The sequence below is a fragment of the Theobroma cacao genome, chromosome 4 (assembly GCF_053813885.1).
Source record: "Theobroma cacao isolate CCN51 chromosome 4, ASM5381388v1, whole genome shotgun sequence".
Lineage (NCBI taxonomy): Eukaryota > Viridiplantae > Streptophyta > Magnoliopsida > Malvales > Malvaceae > Theobroma > Theobroma cacao.
In genome coordinates, this window is record NC_142642.1 from 19336552 (window position 1) to 19343359 (window position 6808).

Genomic DNA, 6808 nt, shown 5'->3' on the forward strand with positions numbered 1-6808 from the left:
GGATAAAATTTAATATTTTATAGTCCAGGAATGACTAAAAATGATTGTTCGGAGTTCGAGGGTTCATTTGGGGTAAAATTAGAAATTTTGATATTCAAGGGCAAAATTGTCATTTTGCCACCTAAGATAATAATTTGATCATGGAGTGAAATTTTTGACCAAGATTAACTATTTGGAGTATAATTTAATGATAGGAAGTGAAAAAGTTTAATTCTGGTGATTTTTGGAGTGTAGGGGTAAAATCGTAATGTTGCCACCCACGGACAAAATTTGAGATTTTGAGAGAATTTAGATCAAATTTGACAAATTGGAGAATGGTATGAGTATAAGGGGTGAAAAATATGTCTATGGGCAATTTTTCAATTTTTGGGGCAAAAATGTAATTTTTGACTTTTACGGGGGCAAAAGTGTAAATTGCAAAAATTACTCCACCGAGACTTTGGATGAGTCTGAGAATTTTATCTAAGCTATGAATATATGAGACAAGTGTATGGTGAAAATTTGGAAACAAATGGATGAAATTTTAAAAATGGGCCAATGGGAAAGTGACACGTGGCATTTTTTTAAATGAAATAATATTATTTTAATGAAAAGTCAGCCATTTAAACCCAAATTTTGAGTGCTGGCCGGCCATAAGGAAGAAAAAGAGAGGAAATAGAGAGGAAAGGAAGAAAAAAAGAAAAACCAAAGAGAAACAAGAAAATTCAAAGAGAAATTCACGGTTTTCGACCGTTTACTCGTCTAACGGTAAGATTTTTCGATTTTAGCTTGATTTCTACCTTTCCTATGCCTTTATTTCCATTTAGCATGCTTGAGGAGAGAGATCAAAAAGTGATATCAAGGGCTGGACGAAATTCTAGGGAGAGAAATTGAAATTTTTAGGTTTTGATTTTTAGTTAAATTGATAGTTTTAGTTAGTTAAATGTGTTTAGAAATTAAATTGGGCAAGAAATCATTAAATTTTCACAATACCCACTCTTGGCTGGATGCTCAATGCTGTACAATGATGATGAATTGATTTTATTCTAAGGGAAATGAAGAGAAAATGATGAAAAACGATTAAACGTGATAGAAAAACAAAGTAGAAAATTAACCGAGTTAATGTCCCATTTTTGGCCGAATTTTTCAAGGAAGGGAGTGAGCTGATTTTGTTGTTTTTAGAAGGTTATTGGCTGATATTTAATGGTTAGAAATGTTGGAGAGAGAATGAGATGATTTAGAGCTAAAATGGAGCGCGTTAGCAATTTATCGGGCAAAGTGCCAAAAATAGGTTAATACCGCGTTTAAGCCGTTTTAGGCTATTGCATTTCATACCATGCATTAGTATAGGATTTAAGTTAATTATATAGTGATTTAGCATCAATGTGATGAATTGTGTAAATTTTTGTAATGTGTCTAGGAGGAGAGCCTTCCGGAAAAGGTAAAGAAGTCGTACCCGACGAGTAGTGATCTGGGTGCTTAGAAAGCTTTTAGTTTGTACAAACGGTGAGTAAACTTATTATTATTGTAAACTATCTAGAGTTTATTTTAAATGCCCTTTATGTATTTTATGAAATGAGAACGAGATTAAAACGGGATTTTTGATGTTTTAGGAATAAATGTGACAAATAAAAATATATTGTATTGATTATGAAATTGAGTAATTGGAGGCTACAAATTGACTTGAAAAATATATTTTCCTAGGAATGGCTTATGAGAAATGAGTATATGTGGCTATATTTTGTGAATGCATTGGGAAATTTATGTAAGTTGTTTTACTATGCAGGCTGGATAAATAAATAAAAGCCACGTTATACTGTCGAAATTTTATTAAAATTGGTGGGTTAGTCACTGCAGTGACGGGTTTCCGTGGACTGCCTATTAGAGGGGCACGGTAAACCCAGTTATATAGTTACTCCGGTTGTAGAGGCGAGGAGGGTAACTCCCGGGGTAGTATTAGAGCTCACTTCACGTCGAACCCCCACGTGAATGTGTAACTCGGCCAACGCCAAGGAACGGCTGGTTTTTAAAAATAAAAATGTGTTTCACGTGTGAATATTTTAACACCCTTGGCGGACTCGGTTAGATGCCTCGGCCAAGGTATCCCCGAGGATTAGTTTTGGCTTGAGCCTTGTTTTAATAAAAGACATAAGCCTTAACAATTGTTTTGGTAAATTATAAATATTTTATGGTTTAAGAAATAAATTGAAAACATTATGAAATGGGTTGAAATTTATTGTTTAAACTTGCCTCCATTTTACTCGCCTTTAGATATTTATAATAATGTCTATTTACTCATTGGGATTACAAAATCTCACCCAACTCCTTTCCACCCATTTCAGGTTCAGTATAGACTGTAGATAGCAGATCTCATCGAGGACTACCATTGGATCTGCATTTTCCAAATCGTAGGTTCATAGTCCTCTTTACTTTTGTTTATTCGGGGGCCCTCTTGTTATTGTAAATTAAATTAAATATTTTGGCTTACTGTATTTCAGTATGTATAAATTTATTTAGCTTTTACGCTATAAAAATTATTCACGTATAACTCTATAAATATTGTTTTATAAGAAAATAAAATATTTCCCTTAATATTTCTTTTATTTTCTTATTATATTCAAATAACCGTAATTTCGTTTTAAATGAAGATTTTAGACTTTTAAACTCATTTTGAATATGAATTATGTATTTTGTACTTGTATATTACGTTTTAGCCAGTTTTGAAATTTTTGAGAAAAAAATGACCAAAATACCCCTGTGTGGCGAAAATTTTATTTTGATTGTTTTTTTATCTAAAATAGTATATATTCTCTAAAAACTCGATATTTAACAATGATTGCTCACAGGAAAGGAAAGAAACTGATATGTAAGCCTTGCGGGGTTCCGGTTGGCATTCCGGATAATGAGTGTCAATCGGGACGTCGCGGCGATTGTCATGGGCCTGAGGGAGGTTCCGGGTCGTGACAAAGAAAATTTTATTCAAGTGTGTATTTACAAATGAAGTGAGAGACCTATTTATAGATCAACAACTTCTTGAATCATAGTTTTAATTTAATTCTATTTAATAATTCAAATCATATTACATTTCTTATATGTTGTCTGTTGGGCTGTTTGACATGATTTGCACTTTTTTGTTCATAATATAATGAACATTCATAATTTGTTCATAACAGATTTAGAATAGTTTTAAAATTTTATGAAACAACAAAATGAAAAAGCACCAAAATAGAAAAAAATGAAAACACCAATACAAAAAGGATACGTGGTAAAAAACAAATAAAAGACCAACCAAAAAAATCAGGAGATCTATTATTTTAAAGTTTTTGAATTACCAAAACAATAAAAAATGAAAATACCAACAAAAAAAAAATATGAAATCTTCTTTTACAATTGTAGAAACCTTCTTCAAATTTTAGTGTTTTGAAGGAAGAAGAAGAAGGGAGGATCTTTCAATAAAAAAGTAAAAATAAAAGAGGAAGGAGGAAAGAACATCACCAACGATAGCAACAAACGGCAAGGAAAATCAAAAGTGAGAGAGAAAAAGATGAAAGAAGAGAAAAAGGAAATGAGAAGAGGAAGGAAGCGAGAACAAGTCAAAGAGTCAGTGGAAGCGAGAATGGTGTTGCCGTTGACGGTGGGGAGCGGTGAATGACAGAACAGGAGAAAATGAGAGAGATGATTCTAATTTGCAGGATTTATAGTCCAGAAAAACGATGTCGTTTTCGGTTAAGAAAAACCAAAAAACAAAAAAAGAAACAGGAAAGGGTGTGGGCTGCCAGTTGTTAGACCCACTGGGTACAGCCCAAATGTCTTTTTCTTGACTTGCATTGCTTGGTTAAAGTCCAAGACTCAGAGCTTATTTTAAAAATTGTTTTCTATTTGTGAAATATAAGTTTCAAGCTCCTTTCCATTTAATTTATTTTTATTATAGTTTTAATTAAAATCAATGATATTGGTTAAATTGTTAAGTAAATAAATATAAAAATAAAATATAATTGTTCAAAAATTTTTCAATGATGAAAATTTCCATGGTAACTTGTACTTGTAGTGATATATTTTCAAAAGCCATCTTAAAATGATTGAATAATTTAAAGTGTTCCAAATATTTATTCTTATAAAACAGATCAATTTTCAAACAATCACAAAAAAGACAAAAAATAAAAAAAAGGAATATACAATAATAACGCAATGGAAAGAAATAAAAAAGAGTAAAGCAGCAACAGCAATTTTAAAATCCAATGAAAATGTCGGCCAACTTGCTATCTCCAAGGCCCAAACCACAACACCAATCTAGGGTTTATAGAAGCATCCCTTCCTAGATCTATAAATACCTGCCAAAACCCGTTTCTTCCCCATCGTCCCCTTTCCTCTCCTCTCCGCATCCAGGGTTCCTTCTTTGCGAAACCGGGGTTGGGGTTTTTCTACATCGTGATTCGGGAATAATTTTTTGAAAAGCTATGATGTGTTAGATTGGTCAATTGATGAGGAAAAGAAAACTGCAACAAGATGATGGATTTAATCCATGATTACTTGTATTTAAGTCTCTGATGATCATTCCTTTCGTCTAAAAATTTCTTCATTGATTCAAATTTTTTCGTCTAAAAATTTCTTCATTGATTCAAATTTTGAGATATGATGAGGTTTTATTTGGTCCGTGTTTCTGATTTAACCGTGACCGACAAATTATTTACCAAACTCTGATCTCAAATTTCAGCAGATTTCTATGCTTATATGATAATCTATATTTCGTTTTTAAATTTTATATTTTTAAACTATTTTTTATGGTATTAGCTCCGTGATTACATTGCCCATTCAGGCTATATACGCTATTCCGATTCAAAAATATGAGCTGAAAATCGTTGAGAGAAAGTATGAGAGCTAATTACTTTATGAAAATAATTGATTTTTAGTAGCTTCTGCTGTGATGAATTATGAAAATAAATTCACATGTCAGACTTCAGAGATTTTTTCAAAAATCTATGAGAAGAAAATTCATACTTCTGAGCAGAAGGTTTTTTTTTTTTTTTAATTTTATTTTTCCTTATGATTAATTGGTTTACGTTTTAGTTCAATATATAAATTTTAAGTATTTGAAAGAAAAAGAAATCAGATTATCGGTTCTCTTGTAGTGTTAAAATCATCGAAAAAGGGTTGGGAAATAGACAAGAATTAATACAAGAATTTACATTGTAGTTTAAATTTAATGAACTATTAATTTATATAACTAAATTAATTTGTTTCTTTTCAAATATGAGTGTGAGAGAGAATCTATATCTCTATAATAAGGGATAATTATTTTTAATCTTGAAATATAAAGTGTTTTTGAAATAGTCAATCATGCGAATATTCATAATAGATATAGCCATAATTTGATAAATGATAATTTGTTAAAAGTAAAATCTTATATAACAATGTCATTTGTTAAAAGTAAAATCTTATATAACAATGTAAGAATATTTGAACAAGTTTAGAGCAAAGTTAAAGTGATAGGTAAGGTAATGTTGAGCTGTATTGGGTTTTGAATTTTGAGTGAATTTAGTTATTTGAATGTCATATTGGTTGAGAATGTAATGTAGGGTTTTATTGTTAAATGGCATTGGTATTGTTTGAAGTTGTGGAAATTATCAGACGTTATGGCCATTTGGGTTGAATGTTGTAGCATGGGTTGAATGTTGTAGCATATGCAGAGAAAATAGGCAAGGCGTGTAACAAATCGGCGAATTCATCGATTGTATGAATATGCAGAGAAAATAGTTAAGGGGTGTAAGAAAATAGAAATTAGTAAAAGCATGTTACAAAATAGAAATTATACAAGGCATGCAACAAAATAGAGATTATACAGGATGTGTAACAAAAGAAATATGTTTGTACATATCGTGGAGCTTTTCTGGTTAATTGTTTAGTGCATGTATAGCTTACATGTGTAGGACTATATTCTGATGTTGATGGATTTTAGAAAGTACGAGAATTTTGAGGTGAAATAAATAGAAAAACTAGTAATGGTGGGTCCAACGGAGGAAGAGGTGAAAGCAAATATCCCTGCTACTGTGGTGACTCCAAAGAATGAGGAGGAAGAAGAGGAACAAGATATCCCCAAGGGTATGTTATGAGTTAGTCTCCTCGAACAACATCGTGTTGCCCAAAATCAATAAACCAATACAATAGAGAATCAGTACATAGTAACCAGGAGAAACAAGCCAAAATTGAGAAAAAGTTCAAAGAACTAATCTTCATATCTCCTATCGGCAGTTGAAGATTAATTGAATTTAGTGATTGCGTGAGCTGTGTAGCAACTTTGTTATGATGCATGGCGTGTTTTAACCGAATACCGTTAGGTTGGCATGTAGCAAGTGAGAATATGCTTGCTTGCCTTGTAATAAGTTGGATTGGTGTGTAATAAAAATTAACTTGTTTTGCATTGGGTTTTAAAGACGCTGAGAGGTCATCTTGAAGACAAATCGTGAAGCAAAGCTTAGAATTATCTCAACTCTCTGTATGCAACTTTATTTTTTGTGGGGAGTGGGAGTCGAGTGAAGTTTGTCTAACGCGTTTTTATAAAATAAGACGCCATTCTTCCCCAATCAAGAACACTTGTTTCTAAAAAAAAAAAATCGAAGAGATGGCAATATGAAACCTTAGGTATAGAATATTGAAATTATGGTGTTTAAGTTAGGCTTACGGCCATAAGTGATTCAAAGAAAAGGGAGTTTAACCCTCTGTGATCATTTCAACTGGATGAGTTTCATTGAAAAGAAGTGAAAATCAAAATCCCTAAATGGGCAGTTGAGTGAAGTGCATGAAAACCATTGATCAAAGGCGTAAAGGCAAC

The 6808-nt window shown here is 31.9% G+C and overlaps 4 non-coding genes across 4 annotated transcripts; all 4 read left to right on the top strand.

Annotated features, from left to right (window-relative positions):
* The first annotated feature begins 4451 nt into the window (after positions 1–4451).
* On the top strand, positions 4452–4532 carry LOC148763148 (small nucleolar RNA Z199). Its single transcript, XR_016026072.1, has one exon. It is a non-coding gene; the product is annotated as a small nucleolar RNA Z199 (small nucleolar RNA).
* Positions 4533–4606: 74 nt separating this feature from the next.
* Positions 4607–4684, top strand: LOC148763149 (small nucleolar RNA SNORD18). Its single transcript, XR_016026096.1, has one exon. It is a non-coding gene; the product is annotated as a small nucleolar RNA SNORD18 (small nucleolar RNA).
* An 84-nt stretch (positions 4685–4768) lies between these two features.
* On the top strand, positions 4769–4859 carry LOC148763150 (small nucleolar RNA U54). The gene has a single exon (XR_016026070.1). It is a non-coding gene; the product is annotated as a small nucleolar RNA U54 (small nucleolar RNA).
* A 33-nt stretch (positions 4860–4892) lies between these two features.
* Positions 4893–4990, top strand: LOC148763151 (small nucleolar RNA R64/Z200 family). The gene has a single exon (XR_016026079.1). It is a non-coding gene; the product is annotated as a small nucleolar RNA R64/Z200 family (small nucleolar RNA).
* The last annotated feature ends 1818 nt before the right edge of the window (positions 4991–6808 follow it).